Source organism: Aptenodytes patagonicus, chromosome 4 (genome assembly GCF_965638725.1).
Source record: "Aptenodytes patagonicus chromosome 4, bAptPat1.pri.cur, whole genome shotgun sequence".
In the NCBI taxonomy this organism is placed as follows: Eukaryota; Metazoa; Chordata; class Aves; order Sphenisciformes; family Spheniscidae; genus Aptenodytes; species Aptenodytes patagonicus.
Window position 1 is genome coordinate 86,271,153 of NC_134952.1, and position 14,397 is coordinate 86,285,549.

At 42.6% G+C, this 14,397-nt stretch overlaps 1 protein-coding gene across 2 annotated transcripts in view; it reads left to right on the plus strand.

Annotated features, from left to right (window-relative positions):
• The window catches only part of CFAP299 (cilia and flagella associated protein 299), a 232,766-nt gene that overhangs the window by 67,899 nt on the left and 150,470 nt on the right, over positions 1–14,397 (plus strand). The gene's annotated exons all lie outside the window — the stretch shown is intronic.

Genomic DNA, 14,397 nt, shown 5'->3' on the forward strand with positions numbered 1-14,397 from the left:
TCAATTTACCAGTAAATCAGTGCAATGGTATGTATAATAATAATTGGCGTTGACAGCTTAAATCTTTTCCACTGAAATGGTTATGAAAGCAGATCATCTTGATAAAACCATCAGCGAGCTCCTGAGAAATAAAATTGTTCAAAGCGGTGCAAGTTGGAATCTGCAAGTAAATAAGGTCCTGTGAAATGTTCACAACACTTGGTTGATACTCAGCTTAGTCTTGCTTAGGAGACACTTGCTGATGTTAGTTAAGGTTTGCTTAAGTTTGGGCTAAAGCCCAATTCTTTCTCGCTCTCTCCAGAGACCTCTTCATCTTCTTCTCCATCGCTAGACTTCACGAAGTCTCCTAATCATCAGATTCACAGCCAAACAATTGCATGTAGGAGAAAGTTGAGGCACCATATTAGTAATTTAGAGGTGAGAATTCCTCCAGAAACAAAATGTTTACATAATGAAGCTCAAAGGGAAATAAACAGCTAAAGGAATGTCAGCTAGTAGGAAAAGGAATATGTGTCCATCTAAACTCTGCCCTGGTACCAGCACTCAGAGAAAATTGTTCTGTAGCCAAGCGGAACTGCCTAACCTCCTGAGTGCCCAGAAAACCTGAGATGCTGCATGTTGGTGGTCATGCTTCTGTTTGGTTGTGTGTTTTTTTTTTTTTGCTAGTAAGTTTTCAGGTGGATCCAGACAAAAAAGACTATCCCCTCTCCTTTCCCCAAAACCCCCGATCCTGAGAGTAGCCTAGAGAAACAGCTGATGGGGTATCAGTTTGTTGGGCATGTACCACTCGGACTCACAGAAGTTGCTGCCGGTTGCATCTGCCATTAGGATATTTCTTTGTGGGCTGGGAGCTTCTTGTAAGACCCGAGTCTGGGACTTTCCTTGGTTGCCAGGGCTTTGCTGCTCTTCCCAAGACTTTCTGTCCATACTTACTAGCCTTCCAGCGGTACAGCCACATTTTTTTTTTTTTTTAATTTCTCTGATATTATCACAATTTCTCTTTGATATATGATACAGGTCTGGTGTGCCTGATGTTTTGTTTATTCCTGCCTGTTTGATTCGAGTAGTAGCGAGTCTTCAGTGAACTGTCTTATACTCCCTCACTTTCAGTTGAAGTGCTGTTTGGTAACACATTATATTATCCGAGTGGTTTCTTACTATCGTCTTTCCTAAAAGCCTTTCTATTGGTGTCTTGGCACAGATAATCTGTAAGGGGTCTCTTGCAAAGTTTTTGTTTTCACCAAGTTGGAGGGTCAGGTTGATGCTCCTTTGGAACTCCAGCTCTACTTTTTTTTTTTTTCTTCTTTTATTTAAGATGGTAACTTGTAAGGTTAATCTGTAGACGTACAGCTGTTAATCACTGCTTCAGAAACTAAACTTTCAAGTATGTGTAATGGTGTATATATACTGCTCACTGTTTCCTCCAATCTGGGAAGTTATTACTGCAGACTTTCAGCTCTATAACTTGTATGCACAGGGCAAAATCAATGTGTAATGTAAGCCTGTTGAAAAGATGCATTCTGATGAAGTGGAAGCTGCTTTTTTAATTACAGTAAATCAGAAGAGCTAAGACCTAGCTGTGTGACAACTTTTACAGTGAAGCACATCTCCCAAAATGCAAGAAGTTCCTCTTCACGCTATGAACTGTACTAGAATATATGTAAAGCCTTAATACTATGACGCCCATCTACAAGAAGGGCCGGAAGGATGATCCGGGGACCTACAGGCCTGTCAGCCTGACCTCGGTGCCGGGGAAGATGATGGAGCGGTTCATCTTGAGGGTGCTCACAAGGCATGAGCGGGACAACCAGGGGATCAGGCCCAGCCAGCACGGATTCGTGAGAGGCAGGTCCTGCTTGACCAACCTGATCTCCTTCTATGACCAGGTGACCCACCTAGAGGATGAGGGAAAGGCTGTGGATGTGGTCTACCTGGACTTCAGCAAGGCCTTTGACACCGTCTCCCACAGCATTCTCCTAGAGAAGCTGGCGGCTCACGGCTTAGACAGGTGGACTCTGCGCTGGGTAAAAAACTGGCTGGACGGCCGGGCCCAGAGAGTTGTGGTGAATGGAGTTACATCCAGTTGGCGGCCGGTCACGAGCGGTGTTCCCCAGGGTTCAGTACTGGGGCCGGTCTTGTTTAATATCTTTATCGATGATCTGGATGAGGGGATCGAGTGCACCCTCAGTCAGTTTGCAGATGACACCAAGTTGGGCGGGAGTGTTGATCTGCTCGAGGGTAGGAAGGCTCTGCAGAGGGACCTGGACAGGCTGGATCGATGGGCCCAGGCCAACTGTATGAGGTTCAACAAGGCCAAGTGCCGGGTCCTGCACTTGGGCCACAACAACCCCATGCAGCGCTACAGGCTTGGGGAAGAGTGGCTGGAAAGCTGCCTGTCGGAAAAAGACCTGGGGGTGTTGGTCGACAGCCGGCTGAACATGAGCTGGCAGTGTGCCCAGGCGGCCAAGAAGGCCAATGGCATCCTGGCCTGTATCAGAAATAGTGTGGCCAGCAGGAGCAGGGAAGCGATTGTGCCCCTGTACTCGGCACTGGTGAGGCCGCACCTCGAATACTGTGTTCAGTTTTGGGCCCCTCCCTACAAGAAGGACGTCGAGGTGCTGGAGCGTGTCCAGAGAAGGGCAACGAGGCTGGTGAGGGGTCTGGAGAACAAGTCTTATGAGGAGCGGCTGAGGGAACTGGGGTTGTTTAGCCTGGAGAAAAGGAGGCTGAGGGGAGACCTCATCGCTCTCTACAACTCCCTGACAGGAGGTTGTAGCGAGGTGGGGGTCGGTCTCTTCTCCCAGGTAACTAGTGATAGGACGAGAGGAAATGGCCTCAAGTTGCGCCAGGGGAGGTTTAGATTGGATGTAAGGAAAAATTTCTTCACTGAAAGAGTGGTGAAACATTGGAACAGGCTGCCCATGGAAGTGGTGGAGTCCCCATCCCTGGAGGTATTTAAAAGACGAGTAGATGAGGCGCTTAGGGACATGGTTTAATGGACATGGTGGTGTTGGGTCGACGGTTGGACTCGATGATCTTAGAGGTCTTTTCCCACCTCAATGATTCTATGGTTCTACTGCAAACCGTACTGTACATAAGCGTAGTTTAATGTCTGAGTTGGACTTGTTTGTTATGTTTGACGGTTTTGCCTGCTGGGTTCGGACCTGGCTTATTCTTTTCTCACACATTAAGTATCTGGGTGCATAGTAGCAGCTGTAAAAAATGCGATGTTTTCTGTAATATTCAATGTTTTTGTTCTTCTCAGCTGTAAGACCAAGTCTAACCATTGTGTTATCTTGAATTCTTTGTAACCATTGTTTGAGCTTGAAAAACCCTTCACCTGCCCTACTGTAACCTGAGTTGAGCAATCCCACATGCCTACCACATAATAGAGCTTTAGGACTTAATAGGAATATTGAACACAGGGGCAAACACAGGTGCATAACTTCTGGTTTCCTTCTAATTTACATAATAGCAGCCAAGCAATTGAAGTGGAGAATGGTCAGGCAGCCAAGCACAAAAAAGATAAGAGCACCTCATTTAAGTGTGCTGCCTTGAATCTTTTTGCTTTAGAAGTGTTTTTTTTTTCCTCCTCAGAAAAATTGGACCTCGAGAACGGAGCATTTGTGAGGTGGAGCGAGCAGGTGTATGCTGGCTCTCCCCGTTCCACTTGAACCTGCATTTGCAAGGTATTTGTGTCCGTCAGCCATTGCTCCAGCCGTATTCCCAGCAGTAGACTCTGTTTTTGTCTGTTATTTTGAGGAAACTGGGAGCAGCCTGTGGTCGTTGCTCGTGTTTCTCAACCCCTTTTCCTCCCTCCTGCATTTTCCTCCCCAGTGTGACATCTCTCTGTCTAAAGCAGCTATTTTTTGGTAAGAAAGCTAAGGAAGAAGGGGAGCAACAAGGAGTCTTCAACCTGTGTTATATTAAAGCACTGGCTGGGTCTGGTGGGAACGGATTCAACCTGCAAGGCTATTAACATTTATTTAAAAGCGGCAAATACAGAGGACCTTATTTAGTCTATTGGAAAAGCTAAGTGTGATACTTTTGTTCTCAGTTACTAGAGTAGGCATGGAGAATGGGTCCAGTCAAAGTGTGTAAATCAGATGAGAGTCGTGCCTAATGCTTGGGCAATTGTAATGCGATGGTAGTCAGCAGCAAAACTTGGACAGACTGTGGGGCCGGGTGTGGAGCGGAAGCAGTTTATTTAAAGATTATTTCTCGGTTGTTGCTTCGTCCAAAAGCAGATTTTTCGTTTGGTTGTTATAGCAAATTCTGTGTTGTACTGGAAATAGAGATTATCTGACTTCCACCCGTACTGTTGCACCTGTTAGTAAAATGTCAATATATTCTCATGAAATCAATTTTAAAAGCCATCTCTTCTTGGCAGATGGCTGGGCCTTGATCCATCTGTGCGCTTAAGCAACTATTTTTCCAAAGCCTGGGACTGTCCCGGGAGCTCCCCTTCTCTGTGGAAGGCGCTGCCGTCAAACAAGGAAAACGGTGTGCGTGAGCCAGGAGGTGAGGGGATTCAGTGACTGTTGCTTTGGTGCTGTGTGGCTCCTGCTAAGTGGCAGTAGCTCTTTATAGCTCACTTTACCCAATTAGAAATGAAGGATTGGACTGTGATACAAAGCATAAAAAGGGTTAAGAGGTGGATGTTGTTTCTCAGAGTTGGAACGAAGAGTTTTGTCTCAGAACTGCAACTTTGGGGCATGGTTTTCACAGTTTAAGATAGTTAAATTGTTTGGCTTCATAGGAGAAAGGTTGTAAATGCATTGGGGTATCCTGTTAAATCTACTTTGTTGGCCTATCCAGTGAATGGCCTCTTTATATAAGTTTCATATATACGGTCATATATACATTTATCCATTACTAATAACATCCCAATTCCAAGTACTGACGGATTTCCAGAAATGTAGTCGCATACAATAAAATTATTAACAATTACAGGTGCTTTATTTTCTTTATACTGAATTGAAGTTCTTTTGTCACCAGAAAAGGTAAATACTGTAATATATGTCTTACATAGCTGGTCAGGTGTTTCTGCTGTACATTTCTACATCTGGTACCGTAGTTGCTTAGTTCTGCATCTCAGCTCCTTTTCTGTAACCGCTTGTGAAAAAATAATTGTTTGTGAGATTAGACGTCCCACAACCACCTCTAGACACGCTTTTATTAAACAGGAAATCTTCAATTGTGCTCGTGACTTGAAAACTACAGGCACAAATGTGGCAGGTGAGTCCCTTAGCTCCATGTCTTTAGAAGGCGCTCCCAGCGGTCACCGATGGCTTGGAGAGGTCATTAATGCCATTTAGGCAATTTGTTGTTAGCCGAGACACTCCCAGCAGTGCCAAGACTTTGGTACTTTTTCCGGCTTCTGAAAAATTCTCATGGTGTAGGGGGAATCGTTGAGTGTTTGACATATCTGAGCTAGCTGCTGTACTGCTCTGCTCCCAGTCTTCCCTGTAGCGTGGGAAAGGGAAGTTCACATGCAGCAATGCTGGGAGTGCTGGAAGCATCGTGGTAGAACGGTGTACAAATGGCACGTCAGTGTGCCCCAGCTCCTGAGAACCCCTTGGGCATCTTCTGTTGTGGCTGGAGCCATTGCCCAGCTAATTTCTGCACCCTCCGGGCTCACTTGGTGCTTGGATTGTCCTTCAAATGGAAAAGGTAGTGAAAATTTATACAGACGTACAAGTACTAGTTTGCTACAGATCAGGCTCGAAGCTTAGGTGTGAGACTTTTTGCTGAGAAATCATCAGCTGCTTTTATGTTTATACTATACATTAGAAACTGATATCTTACTTGGCCTGGAGGCTGAACTACATATTGCAGAATCCTTGCAGTCGTCGTCTTGATTCTATTAAAAAAACCCACAAAAAAACTGTCGTGGTTTAATTTCAGTTGGCAACTAAGCACCACGCAGCCGCTCGCTCACTCCCCCCCACCCGGTGGGATGGGGGAGAGAATTGGAAAAGCACAAGTGAGAAAAAACTCGTGGGTTGAGATAAAAACAGTTTAATAATTGAAATAAAATGATAATAATAATATGATAATAATAAACAAAACAAGTGATGCACAGTACAGTTGCTCACCACCCGCCGACCGATGCCCAGCCGGTCCCCGAGCAGCGGCCCCCCTGCCAGCTTTCCCCAGTTTATGTACTGAGCATGACGTCACATGGTATGGAATGTCCCTTTGGCCAGTTTGGCTGTGCCCCCTCCCAGCTTCTTGTGCACCTCCAGCCTGCTCAGTCGGTAGAGCATGGGAAGCTGAAAAGTCCTTGACTAGTGTAAGCATTACCTAGCAACAACTAAAACATTGGTGCCTTATCAACTTTGTTCTCATCCTAAATCCAAAACACTGTACCAGCTACTAGGAAGGAAATTAACTCTATCCCTGCCGAAACCAGGACAAAAACCCAAAAAGCCAAAACCCAAATCAGTCATACCTTAAGCAAAACTCTTTTTCAGGTAGCTTCTGTGCATGACATAATGGTATATGTGGACAACCTCCCTCGCTTTTATCTTATTCATTAACACAAAATCAGAAACAAACATTTTTATTACGGGTAATATAATTAGTTCTATGCATTTTTGAAGAAGCTGGGTCTTTTCCTTATTACTTTCATAAGCAGAAGACTTGGAGTCTTAAGCACTACTTTTTCCTGTAGTAGTAGCTGTAGCATCTGTACAGTACAAGAGTAGGGTGTAACAGCTGTACAGTACAGTAGCCTCTGCAGTCTGAGTCTGCTTTTGACATAGGTGCTGTTGAAAATACCTGCAACCCTGCAGTGGTATGTAAATTTGAGGTTTGTTGGGACAAACAGATTGTTTTTCTTATATAAAAGTATTATGTTCCTGTTTGACAGAGTCATTCTGTAAGATGCTGTGTGTAATTCCCATTTTGCTTATTACAAAATGTTACTTGTAAATTCTATATTTTAAGGTCAGTTTCTCAGTAGTACGTAAAAGCAACAATTAGATTAGAGCAAGATTACTTTTCTTGTGTTTCTGACGTAATTCCCTAAGGTCTTGTCATTTTCACAAAGAAGTTAGAGGGATTTTTTTCCTGCCATTTTTCCCTCTGGGCGTTGTGTCTCATTCTGTCTTGTGAGCCTAACAGTTTGATGTGAGTTTTGGAGGAGCTATTGGTCAGGCAGATAACTGAGCCTGTGGGGCAAGGAAAAAAAAAAAAAATCCAGTTTCATTCCTCAACAGTCATGATTGAGGTGTGATACTAATAAGTTTTCTAGATGCCAGTTTCTCTTGCTGCTGAAAAAGGGGGGCTGTGTTTCTCTCCTAGCTTTTTGATGCCTTTCTGCAATACAAACTGACAACAATATGGGCTTAATTGCTCACCACGTGATACCCGAATAGATGGTCCTATTTCTCCAAATGGCTCTTTTGCGTGGCCTTGCAGCCACTGAAATCTGAATCACGGTCTCACGGCTGCTCTGACCTACGTGAGGAGACTGGCTTGGCCTGCTGCTAGTCCAGTTTTGAATGAGCAAAAAAAATTCTCACAGCCAAAGGGAAACACATGTCCCTCTCATGAGCTGCAGCCCACATGCTCAGTATGCCTCCCAAAGTCAGCTGAGCTTTTGTCTCCAGTTAAAGACTGCAAGTTCAATTCTTTCATGCAAAAGGCAGAACGTATAGGACATACAGTTATCTTTTCTCATAGATGGTGAGCTATGACAGTGGCACTAGGAAAAATCTGTCAATTTCCTCCCTTCCTTGTTTTAAACAGGCAGCGGTGTGTGTATTCTAGGGCCTTAACCAGAGGTGATAAAGGAACTGTTTGTTTTTTTTTTTTTTTAAGTTTGTGAATGTTGGATGAGTGACAGGACCACGTTACTGGTAGCTCAGACCATTTGAAATACTGGTGCCAGTGTTTTGTCAGGTGTGGGCTTCTCAACACAAGCCAAATCTGCAATAGCTCTGGCAAGTGTTCCAGAGAAGTGCATAAGCAACTGAAATGTTTTTTAAAGAAAATCATCTATTCCATGCAGTTTCAAATATCATGTAGTAAGTGTAGTTGTTACAGTTCCTTGTTCATTTTATTGAACAATTAAATGTATGGTATTAAGGTCCTTAGAAGGGCATTTCCTGTATGTTCAATTATGTAACCAGCAATCAAAAATTTTATAGCGGATTTTGCAAATGTTTATATGCCCCAAAATGTCCAAATAGTTGAAAGTTTAACCTTCTCTTTCTATATAATTCCTAATCTAGTTCCTTGATGTCAGGAATGGTTCTTTTTTAACACAGACACGCATGCAGTAAAAAGATTTTTAAAATGAAGTTGCACAAGTAACAAAATAGTTCATACCGTGCACTTCAATGTCAGCATGCCCTGAATTGTTCGTATCAAGATCTTGGGCGTAGGAAGCTCAAGTGGGAGCTTTGCAGAGGGCTTTTACAGGAGTACATTTAGGCTGCAGAGACCTCTAAACTGTTAGAAGGACTTTGTGAAATGGGGCACAGTCACACTGGACCCAGTTCTGCCCATGCATACGCTCCCTTTTCTTGAGGTCAGCATTAAGCTCCTCGCTTACTGTGCCCGTACAGCCAGAGCTTGTTCTCGCTGTAATTGAGAAGTTTTGGCACTGGTTTAGAGATGTGACACTTCTACAGTACACATGGTCCTGAACAGAGATACAACAGATTTTAAGTTCATTTCTATTTTACTCTTAACTGTGCCTTCCTGCTTAGGTCCTCTGCTCTTGTGGTGCTATGCACCTTATGTAATAAAATTGCAAACTGATGGATAGAGGCTTTTTGTACGAATGCTGTTGCCTAGTGCCTTTTGATGCCGTTCATTTAGGTTCAGAGAAAGTGAAATAATTGTCTCCTTGCATCGTTGTCTTTGTGAAATATAAGAAGGATCACATGATGGTTTTACCTTTTGGTGTTGCTTATAGCAGCTCCAGTTAACACAATACGTCAAATCGGATAGTAGGATCAGCAGGCTTTATTTTACAAAGTTGAACCAAAAAAAGTGCTTTTTAAAATGTAGACCTCCTCTTTAATCAGCCCCATATCATGTTTGTTTAGAAATGAAGTGCTTTCCCTTTATCTCTAGGTAGACGCATCTGTGTGTGCAGCAGTCCAAATCCAGCTTGTGGTTTTAGCTGATGTTTTGGGTGCCTGTTTTTGCCTTATCACTTGAACACAGTGGAAGTACTGCTGGGAGAGTAGAGGATTGGACCCTGAGGGTCAGACTCGGACAGCTCATTGTACATAAGTGATTTTTTTTCCTTGCCTTTTTTCCTGCTTCATTTTTCCTTTTTAAAATGGAGGCAAACTTATAGACGGATTCAGGCAATCATGGTTTAAAGGATTATGCTTCTCACTATCTGGTGTCATTGCAGTTTGAAGACGCTCTGTGTATTGTTTCACTAAAGTTACAAAAAGATGGCACCATGCAGTAAAAATCAGCCATACATAGGTCCTTGCATATCGGTCTTGGCAACGCTGATATTCTGCCTTCATTCTTCCTTTATATTATCCTGGGTCGCGTGTGGTAGGTCAGCCAGAGACTGCTTTCCTACTTTGCTGATCTTTACTGGGATTTTGATGGATGTTGGCTACCCTTGTACGTGTTTTTTTGAACCTCGTGTCCTGTTTGAGGTGAGTTAGCTGAAAGGGGCAAGTACGCTTGCAGCGTTAGGTCTGTCGGGAAGGGAGGAAGGCCTGAGAAAGTGAATTAACAGGTCCCAAGAGCCAGTCTGATACTCCCACAAGGCAGCCTGCAGAACCACACTGACGTTTGGTGAAAGTAATATTTTACTGTGGAGGCAGTGCGTTTTCTCATACTTGCAGAGAAAACTTGCTAATGAAATGTGGTTTGACCAAGCTTCCAATTCATGTGACTGAACATAAATGAGCAAGTATTTGTCCACATTACTACAGCATCTGAATGCTTCCCAATGCCTTTTTCAGTGCTGTGCCTCTTGCGGAGTCCTAGGCGGCCTTACTGTGTTTGGCCGTATTGAGCTGGAGAAGTAGAGTCATCCCAGCTTTTCAGACTGCAAACTAAGGCATGAGAAAACTGAGCAAGTCACCAAGCTTGCGCCGCATATTTGTGACAGCCCAAGATGATGAACTTGGATCTTTCCAGTCCCAGCCTTACACCCTGGTCTCTGAGGTATAATCTTGTACTGTAGTCTCTGCCTTCTTTTTAAAGCATGCATACCTCACGTACAGAAAACAAATAGACATCTGATGTCTTGGAACAGTGCTCAAGTAATAGTCCTGCCTCAGGACACAATGCTGTAAGTGCATGGCACTGGGAGGTTGAAACTTCAGATGTTTTAAAATAAAAATTACGTGTCTCGAGATGAGGGAGAAACTTTGGGACCGAGTTCTTACGCCTGTCTCCCCACTAATCCTGGGGCAGGTGTTTGCAAAACACAGCTGCTTTGCAGAAGTTAGGCAAGTATGTGCATTCCAGTCCGGCTTTCTGCTGAACTGGAACATGGAGCGTACTTTTGAAAGAATAACAATGTGACTGTTAGATGTTCTTCCCATTATCTCAGTTTGATAAAAAGCATTCTTCAGGTCAACAGGGCTCTCTAAAAGTTAAACTACATTGTTCTGTTTCCAACTGTGACTCCAGTGCTCTCAGGAAAAGCCAACATGGTAGAAGATGTAGGAAAATAAAATAAATGAAGCCCTAGGGAACCATAACAAAATGGGGGGGGGAGCACTGTAGCCTGTCAAAATAAGAATCAAGGAGCACTAACCCAAGTTCAAAAAGAGCTTTCCTTCTTTCTTCTTCACTAACGCCTATCACGGAAAACGAAAAAAGCGTGCTGCAAGCAAAAGGCATCTGAACTGGGAATGTGAGAAGGGTGTGTGGGATGGTGGAAGATAGTAGGAGCTCTTGGAAGGAGAAGGGCAGCTTAAAGGAACAAGACACTGTGGAAATGCATGGTTTCTTAAGTGAAACTTTGAGCATCGTAAAGTAAGAATTGTATTTATGGAATTAAAAGCAGCAACCAACAGTTAATAGTCTTAACATCACTAGGAGTTTCTGTAACCAAACAAGTTACTTTAGAAAAGTATCCCTTCTATTTTTGCTAAACTGTAATACTTCTTTTCAGTATTGCTTCCGTTAAAGGACACTGTAGTGAGGAGTGTTAATCGTTGTTAATGCTTCCTCTTCTGTATGCGCAGTAAAAGCATATCTTCAGAAGGTGAGAAGTTAATATAGGAATTAATATTTAACACAACTAGTTATAGAGCATTTGCCACCAGGCTGGTGACAATAACAACATCTTTGAAGAGACATTCTGTGTTATCTTTGGATACGTTGCTTAATCTTTGCATGTCTCGGATATCTATTTGAAAAATGAGAATATAACCTTCTGTACTTTACTTTTTCTACACGGCTTTTCTGTGCCTGGGTGTTTGGTTTCAAAGCTCACCAACACAGGAGGATTGTACAGCACCTAGCACAGTAACATCCTGCTCTCGGTATGGGCCTCTACCCATGTGGTGCAGATAACAATTAAAAAAAATATTGTCAGTCAGAAATGTACAGTGATGAGTACAGGTGACTGCAGTTAGCATCAGAGTGCCTTGTTGAGATAATGCTGCCTCGTAAATTGGGCTTTCACTCTAAAGCATCCTTCAGTAAGTATGCTGAGGCATGAACTGAATTGTAGGAGTAGTTTCGGGCAGCGCATGAATGTTACGGTTACATGTGTCATGCTGGAGATGCATCATTGATGCTAAGAATGAAATATTTTGTGCTCTCCTTTTCAAGGGCTGTTGTAACCTGCAAGAATGTTTTCTATACTAGTATATAATGTGTAATTCTCTAGCTTTGTGAAGGACCTAATACAGGTTTTAGGAAGTAACTTTTTTTTTTTAATTCATTTAAACAGCAATTTTTAGGTCATGGTAAGTTAAGTAACCCTCATTAGAGAGGAGTAGTGTTTGGTGGGTGCTAGAGAATTCCTCCCTGCTCGGAGAACTCCCTCATCTCACCTGGCAGGAAGCTGGAACAAACATTACATGGCCTTCGTGAATTCCTAACTAGTCACACCCCAAAAATTCAGCCTGTTTATGTGTGTGGGAACTTCTGCAGAGTGGAGTGCCTTGATCTTTTCTTCTCAGTCTTCTGCTGTGATGGTAAACTAGAGTGTGGAGAATGTACCTGCTGCTGTGGCAGGGAGAGAAAAGTCTCCTTTCTTTCTCAAAGACTGGCCGGTAACAAATGCTCATACAATGTTTCCGTACATGCTGCATCTTCATAGTGAATATGTGGCCTTATTCAGATGAGAACCATGTATAACGGGAACTTTTCTAAGCAATTCATTGCACATTTATGTCTCCGGAAGCTTGCAATTCTTTATGTACAGTTTACTAAAGTCAAACCGATTTTTTTTTTTTTAAACCAGTTCAATGCAAATATACGTCTGCAGAAGCTTGCAATTCCTTGTGGACAGTTTAAGTCAGGTCAGTTACTAATTGATTACGTTTGATACTGAAATGAGCCTAGTTTAAGCCAGTCTTAAGAATATTTATGTGACCTTTTGTAACTACCTTCATTGAAAATCTCCCTTAAGGTAAACGGGTGCACTCTTTCTGTGTGGGCAAGCCCAGAGAGGAAAGACGGGGATAGTGAGGCAGAGGATGCATGTCCCAAGGGGCCAAGAACTGAAAAAGACTAGGACTCAAAGAAATAACGTACACATTCATGCAGGAAATAAAAGGAGCGAATCCTTGCCAGTTAAAAAAAGCACAAGGTCTACCAAGTAGGTCTTTGTCCCTACCTCAGGAAATACTTGCTTAGGTGCTGGGGGATGCTTCCAGATCCTGGAGTTTTAGAATTCAGGCTTCAAGTGTTAAGCTCCTCATTCTCTCCAACACTCTTGTTTTCTAAATTTATTAAGGTTTACCTCAGAATAACCTGAGCCTATTTCTGCTTTCTTTGCGATTCAAATCTAACAGCGCTACCTTCTGTTATTCTTTATCCAGTAATAGTATATACAGTAATAGTATATTACTATATATAGGGGGGCGGTGTGTGTCTTCTGTCCCACCCCGCTCTTTATTACAAAAAAGCAGCCAGTTACTTGGAGCAGAGCTTAGTATTGATCTGGCTTCGGTGTCGCTTCAACCATGATGCGTTGCATTCCTAATGTTTTATTCAGCCATAGTATTATTGTTGATGGTTTTTCTCACGGGCCATAGGAGAATGAATTTATTTTAGTTAAATCCAGACTTCTTTTTTTTTTTCCTCATTCATTTTGTAGATGTTGAAGCATCTTCTACAGAGCAAGGGGGGCTTTGTCGCTGAGAACAGTGTATGGAAAATACATATGTATCAGATGATGCCTTTTCTCATCTTGCATCTTTCAGGCGTTAAGACTTACTGAAATAGACCCCAAGTAGTCAACACAGCAAGTAAGGCACAATAATGCCCTTTTGGAATTACCTCAAGGATTGTGAAAAGCTGCTGCCTTACGATATTTTAGCTCTGTGTTTTAACACTCCGTGATTTTTGACCTAGACAGGGTCACCCGGTGATACCTCCTATTTTTCAGGAACAGTGCAGCTTGATTTCAGGCATGGCTCAGTGTGTTCTAATGCAGAAGTAATGATATTTACTAAAAAAGAAGTTGTATACATCTTAGTGTTCTGCAAGGGGGTCAGTGATTATTTGGCTGGTGATTGAAAGATGGGAGGAAGCCAAGGTTTTTAAGGAAAGGTGACGTCTCTTATTGGAACGTAAGATTTAAGTGGATAAAAACACATAATCTTTCAGGCACCCACACCCTTCTTCTGGTTCAAAATAGGAGCCGCAAACTTCAAGTGAAGTTGGCTAGAACAGTTGTTAAACATGGATTTATTGTTGATTTAGTATTAACCTCTGCCAGAGAAAGGAAGACTTTGGGAATCTAGAATTCTTAACTGGACAGGAAAAGGAAAATATGATACTCCAGTTCTTATCCATCTTTTACGTCTAATTAATTGAGGTGTTTTAATCCATATGTTAGTCTTTCATTTTTTATTTTTACAGTGCAGCAGAGGCACTTCTGAAACAGCTTCAAACTAATGTACTTCTGGATAACAGCTGGTGAAGCGGCCAGAGATTGACCTGATAGCTCTACAACAGAGTTTTGGAGCTTAGATGCAGGCTTTTCACTCAGTTTAAGGACATTACCATGCATGTCTATATTTAAAAAGTTAACAAAGGGAATTTCTCAGTTTTTGTGACGCTCTTTTATTTGAAACTTGATACATTATACACTTGACAGAGAGATCCTTATTTATGCTGTATTCTGTCTACTTAGGTTGACAAATGCTACTGCTTTTTATTGAAATACTCGCATCAAGATAGTGGGGGGGATGTAATAATTCTTCCCCTTTCAGGTAG